The 19,938-nt window shown below is 41.3% G+C and overlaps 2 protein-coding genes across 4 annotated transcripts in view; one reads left to right on the forward strand and one right to left on the reverse strand.

Moving 5' to 3' along the window:
• Positions 1–19,938, reverse strand: part of RERG (RAS like estrogen regulated growth inhibitor) — a 40,749-nt gene that overhangs the window by 11,429 nt on the left and 9,382 nt on the right. The window lies entirely within an intron of this gene.
• The window catches only part of PTPRO (protein tyrosine phosphatase receptor type O), a 74,569-nt gene continuing 71,036 nt past the window's right edge, over positions 16,406–19,938 (forward strand). Inside the window, exons 1-2 of the mRNA XM_033952124.1 lie at positions 16,406–16,416; positions 18,110–18,172. The gene's annotated coding sequence lies outside the window, so the exon portion shown is untranslated. The remainder of the gene's footprint in view (positions 16,417–18,109; positions 18,173–19,938) is intronic.

The raw sequence follows: 19,938 nt of genomic DNA on the forward strand, positions 1-19,938 counted from the left end.
GGAGTAAGGAATTAATAATTTGAAAATAAACGCAGGAGTTTTATAGAGTAAGGATTTGAAAGTGAGTAAGCATTTCCTCAGAATTTCCTGGCCTGCAAGAACAGAACAGTCATCCAAGCTGACAGACATCGGCCCCTCAGAGAACATGGCCACTGCCTAACACCACAACAGAGATCAATCCTGAGATAGTTGCACCCAGAATTACAGCCCTATCCAGCATTAGGCTGCAACATCCCTGACCTCTGAGAAATAACTGGAAAAGGAGAAAATACTTGACTTCTCCCTCAAGCTTCCCCATCTCAGGCTAAACCTCAGCTTCACAGCTCAAAGTGTTCTCCAACATACACTCTCAGTCGTCATCTTGGTCATTTCTTTTGAAACGTGCCTTTTCTTGTATCGGTTCTGATAATTGGAATAATATTCTGTTATATATTAGGCAACAGAGAGACCTGAATACAGAACTTTTAATAATAATAATAACAGTCTTTATACCACAGGACCGTGAAGTTCTATGTGGTTTACAATGATTAAAAGAGTGGAATAAACAGAGTTAAGAGCTAGTGATTAACAGGTATTGATTAGCAGTTATTTTGGAGTAAGAATTGTACAGGTGTTGAACACTTAATTTTGTTTAGATTGGTGCTGGATGATGTGATTAAGGGGAGGGGTTTGTAATTGTCTGTTAGCTATGGATGTCTGTAATTTAAATTATGTGTGTATTTTTATGATCCACTTTGATAAAGGTGGGTTATAAATTAATAAACTATAACACCTGTTGGGGAAAGTCTGTCCATTTGTACACAGAGGAAGGAAGAGACATGAAAAGCAGCAAGAGCACTGCTTGGTGGAGAAACCAGACTCTTAGAGTGTAGGCGAGTGCTGATGGGAGATCTAACGTCCACCAGCAAAGGAAGACCATTAGAGGGGAGGCTCTATCCCAGCGGTTCTAATCCTTTTTAAAACAAGAGATGTCAATGCATGATCTTGAAAAGGGCAGAGATCCCCATCCTGAGGTTCCACAAAGATCAATCCTATATCCCATTCTTTATAATATGAATATTCAGCCTTTAAGACAGCTGATTTAAGAATTTGGGTTTATCCCTTTGCTCATGCAGATTCAGCTGATCTCTCCAGTAGCGGGGCACATGCTTAGGCGATGGTTACAATAAATGCTTGTTGAACCCAAGTTTCTTTGTAATTGAGAAGTTCTCTGGGTTAGGAAACCACCTTGAATCACCAGTGCTTCTCTTTACTGGTATTCTGTGAGTAACCATGCATAATACTCCTAAAATGGCTAAGCGAGTCTCCAGTGTTGAGCTCATCCATTGATCACTTTGGGTTGTGGAGGCATTTACAGTATATCCTTAACTACCTAGAGAAGACTTGTTGAAGGTAATTCAAGCAACTGGCATTTCAAGCCTTTTAGCTAAACAAGTTCCTTATTTGCAGTGTGTTCAGAATAACATGTGTAAGTGGATGAAACATGGTTTCTTGGTCCTTAAACTTCCATTAGCCTTTATACTGGTTACCAGAGGTTTTCTGAATTATGTTCAAGCAACGTCAGAGGGAAGGCTTCCAGATGAGGCATGGGACGTGCGAAGAGCCGCTGTGCACGTCTTTGTGCACTGCAGCACTGAGGAAGAGGGAGCCGGCCCAAAGATAACACCGGAGGCAGGCCAGAAGGCAAGGCACAGCATGGAGGGAGGGAGACAACAACAGTAGGGGGAATGATTTTATTTTTTAATTTAGTGATTGATTTACATCTGCTGTCTGTTCAGAAAGAAATGCATTTGTTTCTTTTCCTCGGATTGTACTGCATGCAGAGTCTTGCATCTTAGGGTTTAACATAGTAACATAGTAGATGACGGCAGATAAAGACCCGAATGGTCCATCCAGTCTGCCCAACCTGATTCAATTTAAATTTTTTTAAATTTTTTCTTCTTAGCTAATTCTGGGCAAAAATCCAAAGCTCTACCCGGTTATTTGCTTGGGTTCCTACTGCCGAAATCTCCGTTAAAACCTACTCCAGCCCATCTACACCCTCCCAGCCATTGATGCCCTCCCCAGCCCATCCTCTACCAAATGGCCATATACAGACACAGACCATGCAAGTCTGCCCAGTACTGGCCTTAGTTCAATTTTTAATATTATTTTCTGATTCTAGATCCTCTGTTTTCATCCCAAGCTTCTTTGAACTCAGTCAGGGTTTGTTTGTATATATTAGTACTTTTAATTTTTGGTCCCGTATTTGCATGGGGTTATCTGTGTTCTGGTAGGAATAAATGTTGAGAAGCATACAGTGTGCTTTGTGTATTTTAATTTTGTTGTTAACCATTATGTGCAGTTAATACGATTATAGTATGTGTGTGTGTATATATGAAAAATGAATGGAAAAAATGGTGTTACAAGTAGTACTATTATGGGGGCGGGGTCTGGGGTGGAGATGGGCACGACTTAGCCTAGTGTTCTTCAACTGCCGGTCCGCGGACCAGTGCCGATTCACAAAATAATTATTTTATTTCCAATGGTCCACAGGTGTGAAAAGGTTGAAGAACACTGAGATACAGTAAAAGGAGTTTGGAAATTTCAAGTGTTTCTTTATTTACTATCCCGCCCATTGGGGAACCTTCTAACCGTCTGGTTTTGTCAGTCAATCAGTCTATAATTCACCCCGCCAATTTTGGATTTTTATATTTTTATGTAAGCTGCTCTGACTTTGATAAAGCGGGATATCAAACTTTTAATAAACTTGGATTAAGTTTCTGGTGAAGAATGTTTAGTTCAGGAGTATGCATGGTAGAAAAAGTTTTTTATTCTGATTTGAAGAATTGTAAGGCATATATGAACTAGAAGCAAATTCCAGAGTGTGGATCCATTTACGGAAAAGACTGATTGATGAACGTTCTCATGGCCAATCTCTCTATGCGTGGGAATCCCTAAATGATTATTCTCTGCAGAACGAAGAGTTCTTTGCTGGATATAGGGTGTAAGGTGTCGTGAAAGATAGACTGGTTCATTTGATTGTAGTGTCTTGAAAAACAGTAATAATATTTTGTAGGTGATGCGATGAGTAATCAATAAGCAATGTGATTTTTTTAAATAGTGCAGTAATGTGGTCAAATTTTCTTGGATTCTGTATAAGCCGTAAAGCAGTGTTTTTGTTGTTTTGTAGTCTTTTGAGATCTTTGATTCTTATACCCTTGAACAATGAGTTGCAATAATCTAATTGCTGAATTATTAATGAGTGGACTAATATGTTTATTGCAGAAGGGCAGAGTAGTGGCTGAATGGAACATATCAAACAAAGTTTGTAAAAGGGGACTAATTTAAAGAAAGGGCATATGTCTGCCTTCCGACTTCAAAGAAATCAGCAGATGGCAGATAAAGGCCCAGTGGCCTATCCAGTAAGCCCATCCACAGCATCCACTATCTCCTCCTCTCCTGTCCCAGACTTTCTTGAATTCAGACACAGTATTGGATTTGGGCAGCGCTTTTGCTATCAATAGAGGTGCATGATGAAACTCATTTCAAAAGACGCATTTCTGAAAAGGAATGCTTTACCATTATATCTGAGGCTATGTAAAGACAAGATGTCTTTTAAGAAGCAACTAAAACCATATTTGTTTGGGAAAGCCTTTTACTAGGTAGTGATGTTTCAGACTTCATTGAAGTCTTGTTAGCCATGTGCTAGTTTTAGTAAGTTAGACAACTTTGGAGGAGTGAGTGTGTGTATAGATGATCCATTTTTAAAATAAATAATAGTAAACTAGAGGATATGAATTGAGATTGTGGGGTGGACAACTTAGCAGTAACATGGTGGAGCTGGAGCAGACAAGAACAGTGACAGAATTCAGAGTGGTGTGGGATAAATGCAGAGGATCCCATCGAAATAAAACGTAAATGACCTCATGGATGTTGAGGCGTTGATGTGCTTAGACAGTGACTCCAGTTATGAGGAGTCTGTGCTATGTAAGGCAAGCCAGACCAGGATGGGCTGGAGTAGACATCAACAGCATGTTAGAATGTAGGGGTGGGGAATGAGGGCCATAATCCAGTTGGGTTTTCAGGATTTCCCCAATGAATATGCATGAGATCTATCTGCATACAATGGAGGTGGTGCATGCAAATCGATCTCATGCATATTCATTGGGGAAATCCTGAAACCCAACTGGATTGTGGCCCTCGTTCCTCAACCCTGCTTCTGCGACATGGATTTCTACAGTTCTGAAAATGGCAAAGAAAGGTTAAGGTCAAGTATATATTTTATTCCATATTCATTGCTGACTTCATAATGAATTGATGGGCAGATGGACTATTCTGGTCTTTATGTGTTACTATGGCTACATATAGCCACCTCTCACTAAGTGCTACAAAGCAGTGATAATCCTGTATAGGCTGGATAAAGATTGGTATGGACAGAAAATGTGGCGGCAAAAGGCAACCGAAATGGTTAAGGAACACGGGAGCAATTTTGGGGAGATACTCCAGTCCCAAGGGTGCATTTGTATCTGCATACTTGACTACACGGGGATAGGTGCGCAGGAGACCTGTGAAAGAATTGTGCACAGATTCCAATGGATGTTTTTCTACCCCTAAATTCTGTCCTTCTTTCATGTGGCTAACTGTACTTAATATGCCAGTGCCTTCTTGAATACTGACTTTGTAGATTTGTTCTGCAGTCCGAGATGGTGATGTGTGGAGATGGCTGAGCTCTCAGAACCCATGAGACAAGCTTAGTGGCCAGAGCCAGAGCCACCTGGATCCAGAGGAAGACTTTTTAGCCAGCCCTGATTTTGAACTTATTTCCCGGGTATAGTGTGATATTTGTATTCTCTCATTTTAACCACTGAAATCAGTACCTAATTCCCCAATAGAGTTGTCACAAATCCAGGACTGGCTCAAAATCTCCCTCTTGGAACTGGCTCTGCATCAAGAATTGACAGGAAGCTGACATTGACTGCAAGCCAGGGCTGATATACATTTGGAGTTATATCTCTGCCAGATTTCCAAAGACGGTGACTATTTTCGGCACAAGGTGAAGTCTCAGAAAACACACACCAAGAAAATCCTGAATTTAAGCCAAGAATTTGAACAAAAATTCCTGTTCAAAAAGAATTTACAGCAACTCCAACTAATTCAGATTGTTGCAGCACAATTAGTGAAATAGCTAGGATTGAATGGGCCCTTATAACATCATGAGAGAGACAGTCAGCAGGATTTGACAGCAGAGACAAATTGAGTGGGAGACGGGGGGGAGGGCAAGAGAGAGAGCAGGACAGAGTGGGAGGAGAGAGACAGCAGGATTTGACAGCAGAGATAAAGGGAGAGAGAGAGCAGAGACAACAGAGAGCCTGTAGGACTGAACAAGGAGAAAGAGACAGACAGAGGGATCAGAGATCAGAGACAAGAAGAGGGAAGGAGAGAGCGAGCAGGACTGGTCAAGGAGACAGAGAGAGGGAGAGACAGCGGGATCAGAGAGCAGAGACAAGGTGAAGGAGAGTAGGGACATTCCACAGATTAAGTCAGGTAAGGAAGACAGAGAAACAAATAACAGAATTTGGATCAGAGCTGGAGAGAGATGCTTGGAAGAAGAGACAGCGGGATCAGAGAGCAGAGACAAGGAGAGAATGAGCAGGACTGGTCAAGGAGACAGAGAGAGGGAGAGACAGCGGGATCAGAGAGCAGAGACAAGGTGAAGGAGAGTAGGGACATTCCACAGATTAAGTCAGGTAAGGAAGACAGAGAAACAAATAACAGAATTTGGATCAGAGCTGGAGAGAGATGCTTGGAAGAAGAGACAGCGGGATCAGAGAGCAGAGACAAGGTGAGGGAAGGAGAGAATGAGCAGGACTGGTCAAGGAGACAGAGAGAGGGAGAGACAGCGGGATCAGAGAGCAGAGACAAGGTGAAGGAGAGTAGGGACATTCCACAGATTAGGTCAGGTAAGGAAGACAGAGAAACAAATAACAGAATTTGGATCAGAGCTGGAGAGAGATGCTTGGAAGAATACAAAGGAGAATCTTATTGCAGAATCAATTTTGATTCATTACTTTGATTATTTTTTCACTGTTGTCTCCCAAAGATTTCTGAACCAGTCTGTATGTGCTGATGCCACCTGTGTCCTGTGTAACACGCATGATTAGAAATCCCTTTCACAGAGCGTCTGGCATAATCTGTGCACATAATTACCATTGCATTAATTACTTATGGTGGAGAGCATCTGTATTTATTGCTAAGGAGCTAGTTTCTCTCTTCAAACAGTGGGATATATCTCTTATAGAATATATACATATGTTTGTGATTAGGAGGAAGGACTGGCGTTCTTTGAGTATTAACTACAATTTCATAAATTTCTGGAAGGACAATTCTCAAAACTGTTTATGTGAGTAAAATGTATTTATTTAAATATCTGTCTGGTTCAACTGGCCTATGTGAAATTGTCCCTCCCTCTGTTGGCTTGAAAACAGCACGTAAAGCTGGGTTAAAAGGGGTTTCCATGGGGCTGGAGCTCACTTTGAAAGCTGGCTGTGATACCCCAAAGAACGGATATGGATTATTTGTAACATTGCCCAAATTAGTCACATCCTTAAGTATAAAAATTGGGGGAATCTAGACAGAATTTGGAATCCATTTTTCTACATTAGCCCCTCATTTTAAATCAACCCAAGTTTGTATCCAATTACTGTAATTTTACAGGTCAGGCATTGTGAACGAAGTAACAGAATAATGACAAGTCAGCTTGAGCAGCCATCATCACTGCCCATCACTGCTACATGCCTGAGTATGCTTGGGTCTACCTTGGAAGCTGTGATTGAGAGACATTCACACGAGCACGGCTTGAGTAGGCATTAGAAGCAGGATGGTGTTGTCTCAGTGACAGCTGAAGTGGTGCTTGGTGGGGTTGTGAGGCTGAAGCACCTTATCAGTTATCAAATGTAGACCACTGTTTGCTTTTATGCTTGAACTGGTAGACCTTAGCGCTCAAACAACATGGATTCAGAAAAGGCTGAACTGGCAGCGGATGATGTGGAATCAAAAGGGCAGCAACTCAAGACAGCAGAATGCAAACACAAATGAGCCCAAGAATAGGAGTGGTGGTGTTTCGGCAAATTTGCCTGTGTCAGGGGTTTATAAGAAAACATAAAAACATTAAGAACTTACTGTATATGGAATGCACGGTATTCCATAATAAGAAAATAATAAAATACAGTCATGTGAAAAAATTAGGACACCCCATGAAATATTCAGTTCTTTCTTAAGAAATGTTCACATATCGACCTGAGGGCCGCCATGTGAGTGGACTGCTGGGCAGGATGGACCACTGGTCTGACCCAGCAGCGGCAATTCTTATGTTCTTATGTTATTAAGAGCTAGTGTTACCCCCCTTTGGCTGAAATAACTGCAGTGAGTCAAAGCCGAAAGTCATAACATGGGATTAGAACTGAAGATCATGAACAAGGAAAATGATGACGATTTTGAGCTTGAAGGTGATAGAATAGAAATTGTAAAAGATTTCAATCTTCTGGGCTCTTTGGTAAACCAAGAAGCAACTAGCAGGGAAGAAATTCTCTGCAGAATAGCACTTGGTCGCTCTTCAATGAAGACTCTCAACTAAGTATTCAAAGGCAAAGAGGTAACTCTCCAACGAAGATCACACTTGTCCACGCACTCATTTTCTCAGTGGTCAGTTACAGATGCGAAAGCTGGACACTACTAAAACAAGTGGGAGTGTGTGGCACAGGGGTTAGAGTTACATTCTCAGCACCCTGAGACTGTGGGTTCAAATCCCTCGCTACTCCTTGTGACCCTAGGCAAGTCTCTTAATCCCCTCATTGCCCCAGGTACACTAGATAGAGTTTGAGCCCAGCAGGACAGATATAGGGAAATATGATAAAGTACCTGAATGTAAACCACTTAGGCTATAAGTGGTATATAAATAAATAAATAAACTAAGACAGAAAGAAGATTGACTCATTTGAACTTTGGCGCTGGAGAAGGATTTTAGGCATGCCTTGGACTGCCAGAAGAACTAACAAATCGATTTTGGAAGAGATCAAACCGGCTATGTCACTCGAGTGTCACAGGGATCTGTACTGGGACCGGTGCTATTTAACTGATTTATAAATGATCTGGAAATTGGAACAACAAGTGAGGTGATTAAATTTGCAGATGACACGAAACTGTTCAAAGTTGTCAAAACGCATGCGGATTGTGAAAAATTGGAAGATTGGGCGTCCAACTGGCAGATGACATATAATGTGGACAAATGCAAAGTGTTGCACATTGGGAAGCATAACCCGAATCACAGTTACCGGATGCTAGGGTCCACCTTGTGGGTTAACGCTCAAGAAAAGGATCTGGGTGTCATCATAGGCAATATGATGAAACCTTCCGCCCAATGTGCGGCGGTGGCCAAAAAAGCAAACAGGATGCTAGGAATTATAAAAAAAAAATAAAAAGGCATGGTTAATAAGACTAAGAATGTTATAATGCCCCTGTATCACTCCATGTTGCGACCTCACCTGGAGTATTGCGTTCAATTCTGGTCATCTTATCTCAAGAAAGATATAGTGGCACTAGAAAAGGTTCAAATAAGAGTGACCAAGATGGTAAAGGGGTTGGAACTCCTCCCTTATGAGGAAAGACTAAACAGATTAGGGCTCTTCAGCTTGGAAAAGAGATGGCTGAAGGGAGATAAGACTGAAGTCTACAAAATCTTGAGTGGTGTAGAAGTGGATCGATTTTTTTTACTGCATCAAGATTTACAAAGACTAGGGGACACTTTATGAAGTTAAAGAGTAATACTTTTAAAACCAATAAGAGGGAATATTTTTTATTCAGAGGATAGTTAAGCTCTGGAACGCATTGTCAAAGGATGTGGTTAATGTAGCTAGTTTTAAAAAAGGTTTGGACAAGTTCCTAGAGGAAAAGTCCATAATCCATGAAGATGGGATACTGGGCTACATGGGCCATTGGTCTGACCCAGTAAGGCTATTCTTATGTACCTCTTGATGTAGATCCTGCAGATAGGTTAAAGAAGGGAATAGATTTTTTTAAAAAAATTCATTGTGGTCCTCACCATAAAAGAAAGATTTCTTGACTGTTGCACATCCAGTCTGTCCAACAATTTCTGTCCTCCTGAAAATACATCAGTCTATATCCAGTCCTCCTGGTAGGCAGATTGTTTCAGCATTGGGCTTCTGTTGGAACCCATTTCCATTTTCATAGATTCTTTTCTCAGGCCATTTGTTCTAGAGATCCAGTCTTATGTTTCTATGTTTTTAACTCACATCATTAATCTTCTCAATGATTTATGAGGGACCTTCAAAAGGTTTCCACACTTTTCTTTTTTAAACGCTATTTATTAAATAACTCCAAAGCGAATTACATCACTGCCTGCAAGGTGAGCTGGTTTGCCTGACTGACTGGTCACATGATATTCTACGACTCACCCTCTTACCACTTTTCCCACCCCCAATCGTTTCCTGTGAAAATATGTAAGTGCGGAAACTTTATGAAGGACCCTCATATATATATATATATATATATTAGGGCATATATGTTTGATCTGTGTATTATATATAAGCTGTTTCTATGTCTTTATGTTTTGTTATAGATCTCTGAGGCAAGCATAGTTGTCAAAACATAGCCAGTATTGAGTTGTCAAAGTTTGTTTCACTCCTATTCTCGGGACCATTTGGGCTTTTCTTCTTCTACGAAAGAATGGATCAGTAGCCTCATGTTGGAAGGGTCCGGAAGTGCTGTGGACACTAGAACATACTACAACTCAAGGTTCAACAACAGCTGAGTCCGCTTCAGGAACTGGGACAGAAAGATTCCCACAGCCCTGCATGCCTATGCATAATTACAGTGCTTCTCAAGGGACAGCCAGGCAGGGATGATTCTCCTACTGCAGAAAAAAACTGCCTCAAAGCAATCTTTTCTGCTTTTGCTTCATAATGAGGTTACAGTACAATACAACTTCTTATACCCCGCAAATTTCAACATGGAATCATTGCGACTTACAGCAAGTTGGGTTACATTTACGATATGGTGCTGTTGAAGGTGAGTTCAGTATTGCCATGGCGTTTTAAGGATGTCAGAAGAAGACTGGAAGGAATTGAGTCTACCGGGGGAAGAGAAAGAGAAAAGTCTTTAATTTTTTCCTGAACAGGCAATGCGTGGGTAGTCATTGCAGGTGGGCTGGTAAATTGTTCCAGATATGTGATCCTAGGAACTTGAAGGTGGAGTTAAAAGGATGGAAATTGGTTCAACTCCAAACAAAATGCTTTTAGCTGAATCTTAAGAGCTCAAAAGGAAATATACTGCAGCTTAGGCCTGACCTAGTCCTTCAGTAAAGCCAAGAGGACAAAGTGCTGGACCATCTCCTGAAGCCAGTCCTACCTTATCTGGCTTCTTAGTTCTAATGAGAGATGGAGCTGGACACTTCTTTTCAAGCTCATCATGCAAGGAAACTCTTATATCTTGGCATCCCAAGTCCTCTAAATTTTCTTCACACTTCTACCCTCTAACCCTCTGTTGTAGTTCCTTCCTATTTCTCCTACTATAAACCGCGTCGAGCTCTACGAACGTGGAGATGATGCGGTATACAAACCTAAGGATTAGATTAGATTAGATTAGATTCCATTTTGTGCCCAATCCTATTTAATATCTTTTTGGCATAGTGGTTAGAGCTACAGCCTCAGCACCTTCAAGTTGTGGGTTCAAATCCTATGCTGTTCCTTGTGACCGTGGACAATTCACTTAATCCTCTCCTGCCCCAGGCACATTAGATAGATTGTGAGCACACAGGGACAGACAGGGAAAATGCTTGAAGTGCCTGTATGTAAACCACTTTGAGTGTGGTTGTAAAACTACAAAAAGGCGATATACAAGGCCGAATCCCTATCTTCAACCTTTAGGTACTGCATTTTACACAGACAATATCCAACAAACTGTGTGTTCCTTCCTTACAATACCAAATATTTCATCTCGGTTGGACACACTTACTGATTAGGGATTTAATTTAAATTCATTGGCGTCCAAGCAAGGGCAAAGTCATTTTCTTCCCTTGGCTCAAATCCCATCTATGTATCTCTCTCCTATAATGAAGGAAAAAAAATAAGTACTTGGATTTCAACAAAGCTTTTGATACAGATCTTCACAGGAAGCTCATGAACACAGTGAGTGAGCTGAAATTAGGACCCAAAGTGATGAACTAGATTGGAAACTGGTTGACAAACAGACAGACGTCACAGGGTGGTGGTGAATTGAATTCATTTGGAGGAAAGAAAGGTAGTGAAGTGCCTCAGAGATCAGTTTGGGGTTCAATTCTATTCAGTGTATTTGCCAAAAGGTTAGAAGGAAAGTTTGCCTTTCTGTGAATTTACACCAAGATTTGCAATAGTGGGAGGGAGTAGGCAACATGAGGAGGGATCTACAAAACTTATAGGAATGGCGTAATATTTGACAGCTACCATTTAATGCAAAGTGATGCACTTGAGGTGTAGAAAAGAGTAGAATATGCTGGGAGAAAAGGACTTTGGGGGGGGGGATAGTGTCTGAGGATTTTAAGGTGGTGAGACAGCATGACAAAAGTGGTGGTCGCGAGCAGAAGGAGGTATTGATACCCCTGAAGAACTTGTTGGCAAGACCCCATTTGGGGCATTGTATTCAGTTTTGGAAGCTGTATCTCTCCAGGACATAAAAAGACTTGAAGTGGCTCAGAGGAAGCGGCAAAAATGCGATGTTTGAACTAAAAGATGGATGAGAAGAGACTTGAAGGGGAGATAAAGGAGATATGATATACAGTAGGAGGGGCCTAATCAAAAGAAACGTCTAAGTCCGTTTTGGGCCTAAGTCGCTAGTTGCCCAAAGTTGGCAGTGTCTAAAGTCCATTCTCGAAAAATACGTCCAAAATATTTTGGTTTTTTTGAGAGTTGTCTAACTGTACATCCAGCTGTTTGATCACCCAGACCGCATTCTCGTCCAAAAATTTGTCCAAGTCAAAAACGCCTAGAAAAGGACATTTTGGACATGGGAGGGGCCTGCAGACATGGCAGCAGAGCAGTGGGAAACCTTACAGGGCACTGCTGAAAACTTCACAAAAAGGGTGCCACATAAACATCTCACCATAACTCCTTTATAGGTCATGGTGAGCCCCCCCAAAACCCACTAGACCAGTGGTCTCAAACTTGTGGCCTGGAGGCCACATGCGGCCCGCCAGGTCCTATTGTGAGGCCCTCGGTATGTTTATCATAATCAAAAAAATCAAATAAAAAGTTTCTTGATCATCTGTCTCTTTAGCTATAAATGACAATATTATTATTAAGACTTAGCCAAAAGGAAAGATTTATAAACTATAAAGAGTCATTTCTTTAATAAGACATGAACTATTTTTTCTGAGGCCCTCCAAGTACCTACAAATCCCAAATGTGGCCCTGCAAAGGGTTGGAGTTGGAGACCACTGGACTAGACCCACCTTTCTACCTATATGGCAGTACAGTAGGGTTTGGAAGTGCACATGTTCCACCATAAATGCAGTGGTTAGAATGGCTTATGGGCCTGGGTCCTCCTCTCTATGGTTCACTAGCCCAAACCCCCCCTCCCCCCCGCACACTTCTTAAGCCACCTCTGTGCTGCTCTACTAGGCTTTGCTATGCCAGGTGCTGATGTTCTGGAGACCAGCTAAGCATTGTCCCAGGTACGTTTGTCAGATTGTGAGTCCACCGGGACAGATACAGCTGTTTGTCTTCCCATCCCTAAAATTATGTCATTTCAAAAGATTTCTCGACAAAACCTTCGCTTACCAGGCGGCCAAACTGAACCCTTGGCTTGCCCAAATGATACTCGAGGCCCCCTCCTACCTTAGTTTCAGAAAACTTCTCAAAACGCACCTCTTCCGTGAACAGGCCTTTTAATCCCCCTTGCCCCCTTTTTTTTCTCCCCTTTCCCACTCCACCCCGCTCCTTCAGCTTTCCCTCTTCCTCCCCCCTCCCCTGATTTCTATCTCTCTCTCCCTATATCATACCTTACATCCCTCCCTTCTTTATTACCGTTACCTCTACCTAATCTCTTCAAAGAGTTCCCCCCCCCACTTCATTGCCTGTAACTTTGTCAAAATTCTGTAAATCCGTGTGTCAGCACGGACCTTAATTAATGGATGTGAACCGCCTAGAACTTTACGGGTATGGCGGTATACAAAAATAAAATTATTATTATTATTATTATTAGATAGGTTATAGCGGTGTATAAATACTAAAAATAAATAAATAAAGGTGAAATGAGCAAGTTATACTGTTCTTAGCAATATGGCTAGTTACAACATAATGATAATGAAGAGATCATGCCGAAGCCATAATAATACAATTGGATATTTACATATTGTTGTCCAAGACCGCATCATATGTAATTGTCTATATGGGACTTGCACAGTGGTAAATTGCCAGTTGACTATAACCTACACAGAGGCAGGTATGGCTCTGGCCACTTTGTCGGGCTGTCATTTACTACGAAGCTAGAGAAAGCAAAGAAAAAGCAGCTGTCCCCATGGTCTCGTTTCCCCTTGACCCTCATGGTGGTACAGAAGCTCAAATGCCATACTGTATATACTGAAGAAGCTGACTGCCGATTAAGACCATAAAGTCTACTTAGTCTGCCTATCCACACCAACTGTTCAGCTCTACAATCCCTTCGGAAAACCTCTATGCAATAAACTCCCTGTACTGAGCCAGTTTCCAAATCTGTGATCAGAAGAATCAGAAAGAAAATGTAGCACCCTGAAACATTTCTGGTTTTAAAATCGGTACACTCGGTTCTCCTCCTACATACCCTGAATAAACTGTCTTACAGCAAGCCAGGAAAGGGTTAAAGCCAGACCATTTTCATGCTATTTAGGGAATGTTCATTTTGGTTTTTCATTCCAGACGTTATCAAGAGTGTACAAGTGTGATGATTCATACATGGACATACTAATGAGAAAACAGGACACACACTTTGCCAATATGTGACCTCTTCAGAAAGAGCACCAATTCTTTCCAAAACACTGCACATCATTATTGACAAATGAAAAAAAACAGCAGATGTGATTTTTTTCAGCTAATATTCATTTCTAACAACATGTAATAACGCGGGATATATCATTGACCTTTCTCATATAAATTAGGGGGCCCGCATGTCCCCCCCCCATGTACATATCCCTTTCATTTGTGTAACATGATTACAAAACCGCACTAGCGTTTGTAGTGCTGGTCATGGAGGTAACAGCTCCGATGTTCACAGAATTCCTATGAGCAACGGAGCTGTTACCAGCCCTAAAAACCGTGCTACAGTTTTGTAAAAAGGGGAGGGGGGAGGTTTAATGTGGTAGTGCCTACCCTGCAAACGTTGAACTCAAGTAAAACACATGGGCTGTGGTCCTCAACATCAAAGTCCCTTTTGAGGTATGGCTGGACTCAAAAACACGCTGCTCTCAAATCTAATCAACCTTCAAGGGCTGCCTCTAATTGTCTGCAACAACTATGAGGTCTCTCGACGTACATCAAGGACACAAATCTTGTCACAGTGGTTCATGCCATCATAACATCAAGGATGGATTAGTATAATACTGTCTACACTGGTCTGACTACAAAGAGTTTCCACCAGCTCCAGATGATTCGGAATGCCACAGGTTGTAGTAATGCAATCACCGCAAAATCTCCACTGGCTTCAATACAAATCAGGGCTAAATTTTAGATGTTCAAGACTCTTAAAGGAAAGACCTTTAAGGTCTTTCACGTTCTCCCAAGGAATAGCTTTAAGAACATAAGAATAGCCTTACTGGGTCAGACCAATGGTCCATCAAGCCCAGTAGCCCGTTCTCACGGTGGCCAATCCCAAGGAGTAACAATAGTCCATGGCTTCCCCCACGTCTTTCTCAACAACAGACTATGAACTTTTCCTCCAGGAACTTGTCCAAACTTTCTTAAAACCAGCTACGCTATCCACTCTTACCACAACCTCTGGCAATGTGCTTCAGAGCTTAACTATTTTCTGAGTGAAAAAATATTTCCTCCTATTAGTTTTAAAGTATTTTCCTGTAACTTCATCAAGTGTCCAAAGGAAATCAAGCGGTGTGACACCCGAGAGCCTTCTCCCCTGAAAGTCTACCTCTACTTAAAGAAGCAACTGAAAGCGTGGCTCTTCTCCCAAACCTTCAATGGAAGAAGTAACAAACTAGTCACATGACAAGGATTAGTATTGGCTAAGGCAGGACTTGCTAGCCCCACGTGACTTTCATGACGCTTTTTTCCGTAAGTTTGTTGCATAAGAACATAAGAATTGCCACTGCTGGGTCAAACCAGTGGTCCATCGCACCCAGCAGTCTGCTCCCGCAGCGGCCCCCAAGTCAAAGACCAGAGCCCTAACTGAGATCAACCCTACCTGCGTGCATTCCGTTCAGCAGGAACTCGTCCAACCTTGAATGCCTGTTACTCTGTTTGATCTGCCTAAGTCAGGGGTGTCCAATGTCGGTCCTTGAGGGCCGCAGTCCAGTCGGGTTTTCAGGATTTCCCCAATGAATCTGCATGAGATCTATTTGCATGCACTGCTTTCAATGCATATTAATTGGGGAAATCCTGAAAACCCGACTGGATTGCGGCCCTCAAGGACCGACATTGGACACCCCTGGCCTAAGTGTTCCACCTCCCCCTTCCCCTGTGCCGTCTGTCAAGTTGTTAATGTCTGTTGTGCTGACTTTGGAAATGGCCTGCTCTGCCGTAAGCTGTATTGTTATTTGTCTGTTATTTAATGCTGTAATTGTTTATTGTCTCTGTCCTTCAGAAAGGCGGTAAATAAATCGTAATAAATAAAGAAATACATGTTGCAGGAGCTCATGTAAAACTGAGGATGGGTCCCTCACATTTATATATCTTGCACTGTGCATTTATTTTTTTCCCTTTTACAGGAGGTTCATCAATAAACTTAGTAGGCTGAAGTTAGGATACAAAGTGGTGGCTTGGATTAGAAACTGGTTGACTGACAGACGACAGAGTAGAGGTAAATGAAAATTGCTTGGAGGAAAGTGGGGCCTATTCTGTTCAATTTATTTGTGAGTGATTTTTCTGAGGGGTTAGAAGGGAAAGTGTGTTATTTTGCAGATGACATGAAGATTTACAACAGAGTGGACACACTGGAGGGAATACAAAATATGAGATCTGCAGACATTAGAAAAATGCAAAGAAATACAGAGGGAGTAAAAATCCAAAGGAGGGGGTGAAAAGCTGAGAGGCGTGGACCAGGAGAGAGACCTTGGGGTGATAACAGCTGAGGATCTCAAGGCTTCGAAAGGCTGTAGCCAGAAGGATGCTGGGCAGCAAAGAGAGAGGAATTGTGTCCAGTTCTTGCTAAGGATGAAAGAAGACTTGAAGCAGTCCTCAGGTAGGTGACAAAAATGATAGTGGGATTGCCCTGAGAGACGTATGAAAAGAAGATTGAGTACCAGAACACGTACAGAGGAGATATGATACAGATGTTTAATTGGCATTAATCTACAAATAAATCTTTTCCAGAGACAGAGAAGCGGTAAAATTAGAGGACATAGTATGAGGTTGTGTAATGGTAGACTTAGGAGTAAGGTCAGATGGATGCCCTGTAGAGGTGGTGGAGGCAAGAACAATGATGGAGTTCAAAACCATGTGGACAGGACTGACACTTAAAATGGCAACTTCAGCAGTGGAGCAGATGCTGGATAGACTTCTATGGTGTGTCCCATATATGGCAGGACAAATCCATTTGAACTGGAGTAGTTTGGAAGTAGGGTCAGTGCAGGGCAGACATTCTATGGTCTGAGCCCTGAAAATGACAAGGATGGATCCGGAGCAAGGAAGCAGATTTGATACCACATTCATACTGTTTGATTACAGGTCTTGCAAGTAAGATGTAATGATATACTGGATTGTTGGTTCAATATTGCCTTGATGATGAATGTGACTGATGGGTAGACGGGATGGACCATTTATGATGTTAGCATACTCCCCTCCCCTCTAGGTCTTGCTATTGCTACGGCAACACCTCATCTTCTTTGGTAGCTCTCGGAGGCAGTCTTGCTTCTTCCTGGAGGAGGAGTACTTATCCCCCTCCCCCTACACACACACACACTTTCTAAACCCCTTTTCCCTGTCTAGCAGCGCTATAGAAATGATAACTAGTAGAGCTTCAGTCTTAACCCAGATCTGCCCAACTGACTAATGACTTATTATGTCCTTCTCAGTCTGGCTGTTCCAGTCATTGCCTCTATGTACTGCCACCGACAAATGGACGAAGTCTGCATTTAGGAGAGAGAACATAGACCTCCCATACACAGTGTCTGCACGTCCATGCTGTTCCTCACAAAATACAGGAACCCGCTGTTGCTGGTGAAAGCACACCTGCTGCTACTTCTGCCGAGACGCTGAACACTGCGGCAATCCAGTGGTTCCACACCCATGTAAAGGCCAAAATCATTTTCATTCAATCTCTTCCTATTAACCAACACACTTGAAGGACAAATGTTCCCTGAGATACCCAGAAGAAGCCCTAAGGAGTCAAAGCAAATCATTGCGTTTCCTAAAATGTGACATCAAATGTATTATATCACTTGCACAAGATCAGAATGCCATGTTCAGCACTTACACTCTTCTACAGGAAGTGGGGTAACACTCCTTCCTGCAATTGGAGCTTGTTTATTTAACCTGAGAGTTTTGTCAGGAAGTTGTCCTTAGTGAGACCCACTCCATTGCATCTCCCACAGACCCTCTTACTAGGCCCCAAATTTCCTCCACCTGCCTGTCCCATCCCAGGTACCTACCCTAGACCCTGCACTTCCCTTTGGCACCCTGATGCCAGTCTCTCGTTCTCAGACACCCCCGCTATGCCCCTGCCTCTCCCCTCCGCATTTTTCCTGGTTATGTACAGTATCCTCACCAAATGTTCTTTATCTTAGAAAAGCAAAACCATTAGTGCAAGTGATCATTTCCAAAGCCAAACCTCTTTGTCTGAGGGTCCTCTCGCAGGCTCACAAGATCTCATTTTACTGTTGGTTTTTGAAGCAGTTTTGTGAAGTTTAACTTGCATTTCTGCATATTTTTTTCAGGATTTTCCCAAATCTGCCTCCAGACCTGTACAATTGACTGATCCAGAGCAGCAGGCAATCCAAGTACTGTAGTTAGTTATAACTTGCAAGTTAGTAATAATCTAAGTTTGATGTCATGATACTACTATATATTTCTTCCTGGACAAGTATCTACTTGATAATAATATTGAAAATTTAATTGAAATTTTATAAGTCCCTGTATTCTTCTGAGCCTTATTCAGAGAAGGAAAAAGCAGGGTTAGCATTTTTAAAGTTAATTAAAGGACCAAAAATTCCTGATCATATAAAAGAAAGTTTAGAGAAGCCTATATCACTAAAAGAATTGCAAGCAGCATTGGGATCCCTTAGAGCTGGATCTGCTCCAAATGGTGATGGTTTCACAGTAGAATTTTACAAATCTTTTCAAATTACCATTTTACCTTATCTATTAAATTTGAATCAAACACAATTAAATAATGGCAGTATTAAAGGAACTATGGCAGAATCAGTTACTATAGTTTTGCCTAAGCCAAATAAAGATCCCACATTGGTTTCAAACAATAGACCTATTTCTTTAATAAATGTAGATGGGAAAATTTTGGCTAAAACATTAGCTTTGCGTTTAGCTAAGGCTCTTCCCCATTTCATTGGTATGTGTCAGACTGGATTTGTAGCTCATAGACATTCTTCTCACAACACTAGATTGGCCTTACATATGTTGAATCTATCCAAAGATATTAAGGATCCAGCCTTCTGTGTTTCGTTAGATGCTGAAAAAGCTTTTGATCGAGTGGAATGATCCTTTATGTATCAAGCAATGGAATGGTTTGGAATTGGATCAGGATTCATACAAATGATTCAAACGTTGTATAACTCCCCTGTTGCAAGATTATATATTAATAATAATTTTTCAGAGAGATTTAATTTGCGGAGGGGGGTTAGACAAGGTTGTCCATTATCTCCTTTGCTTTTTGATATAGTTTTAGAACCCTTGTTATTAGCAATTCAGCAATCAAAGGAGATTCAGGGTATTCCTCGTAGAGATCAGGAATATAAGATCTCTGCTTATGCAGATGATATTTTGCTTTATTTGAGGAATCCTGAAACGACGATTCCAAGTTTACTCAATTTGATTAATGATTTTGGAAAATTTTCAGGATATAAAATAAATTGGAGTTCTTCCACTCAATGTTTACTGTACAAAAGGATTATTTGATACATTTTCATTTGTTTGGAAAGATGAAGGAATAAAATATTTAGGTATTTGGATTAAAAATACAATAGAAGAAACAATAAAAATAAATGAAAAACATATATTACAGAAGGTTACAGAATTATGTGAGCAATGGAATCCTTTACATATATCATGGTGGGGAAGAGTTCAAACAGTAAAAATGATGATTTCACCTGTGGTTTGTTACCAATTGGGAATGTTACCAGTGTTTTTTCAGGGGTCTTTTTACAAAAAAATAAATAGTGTTCTTACAAAATTTATTTGGCAGGGCAAAATTGCTAGAGTTGCCTTAGTGACTTTACAAAAATCAATTGAGGAGGGAGGGGTAAATTTTCCAAATTTCTATAGGTATCATCAAGCCTATATTATGTGCCAAGGTCCTCCCAGAACTCATGGAAAAGTTACCAGATTGGTTAAGATTAGAATGGCAACTCATGTCTCCTATAAGGCTGTCCAATATAACAACTGGGTAAAGGTACAAAAAGTATTGTCCCAAAATGAAGTGAATCCAACATACAAAAAAAGGGGGACAAGAAACTATTTTAATGCCTTTGAACATAGAAGGTGCTCAGATTCCAAGGATGGAACGGAAATTCTCAAAGCAGGGGACAAGCCC

This window comes from Geotrypetes seraphini, chromosome 7 (assembly GCF_902459505.1).
Source record: "Geotrypetes seraphini chromosome 7, aGeoSer1.1, whole genome shotgun sequence".
Classification (NCBI taxonomy): domain Eukaryota; kingdom Metazoa; phylum Chordata; class Amphibia; order Gymnophiona; family Dermophiidae; genus Geotrypetes; species Geotrypetes seraphini.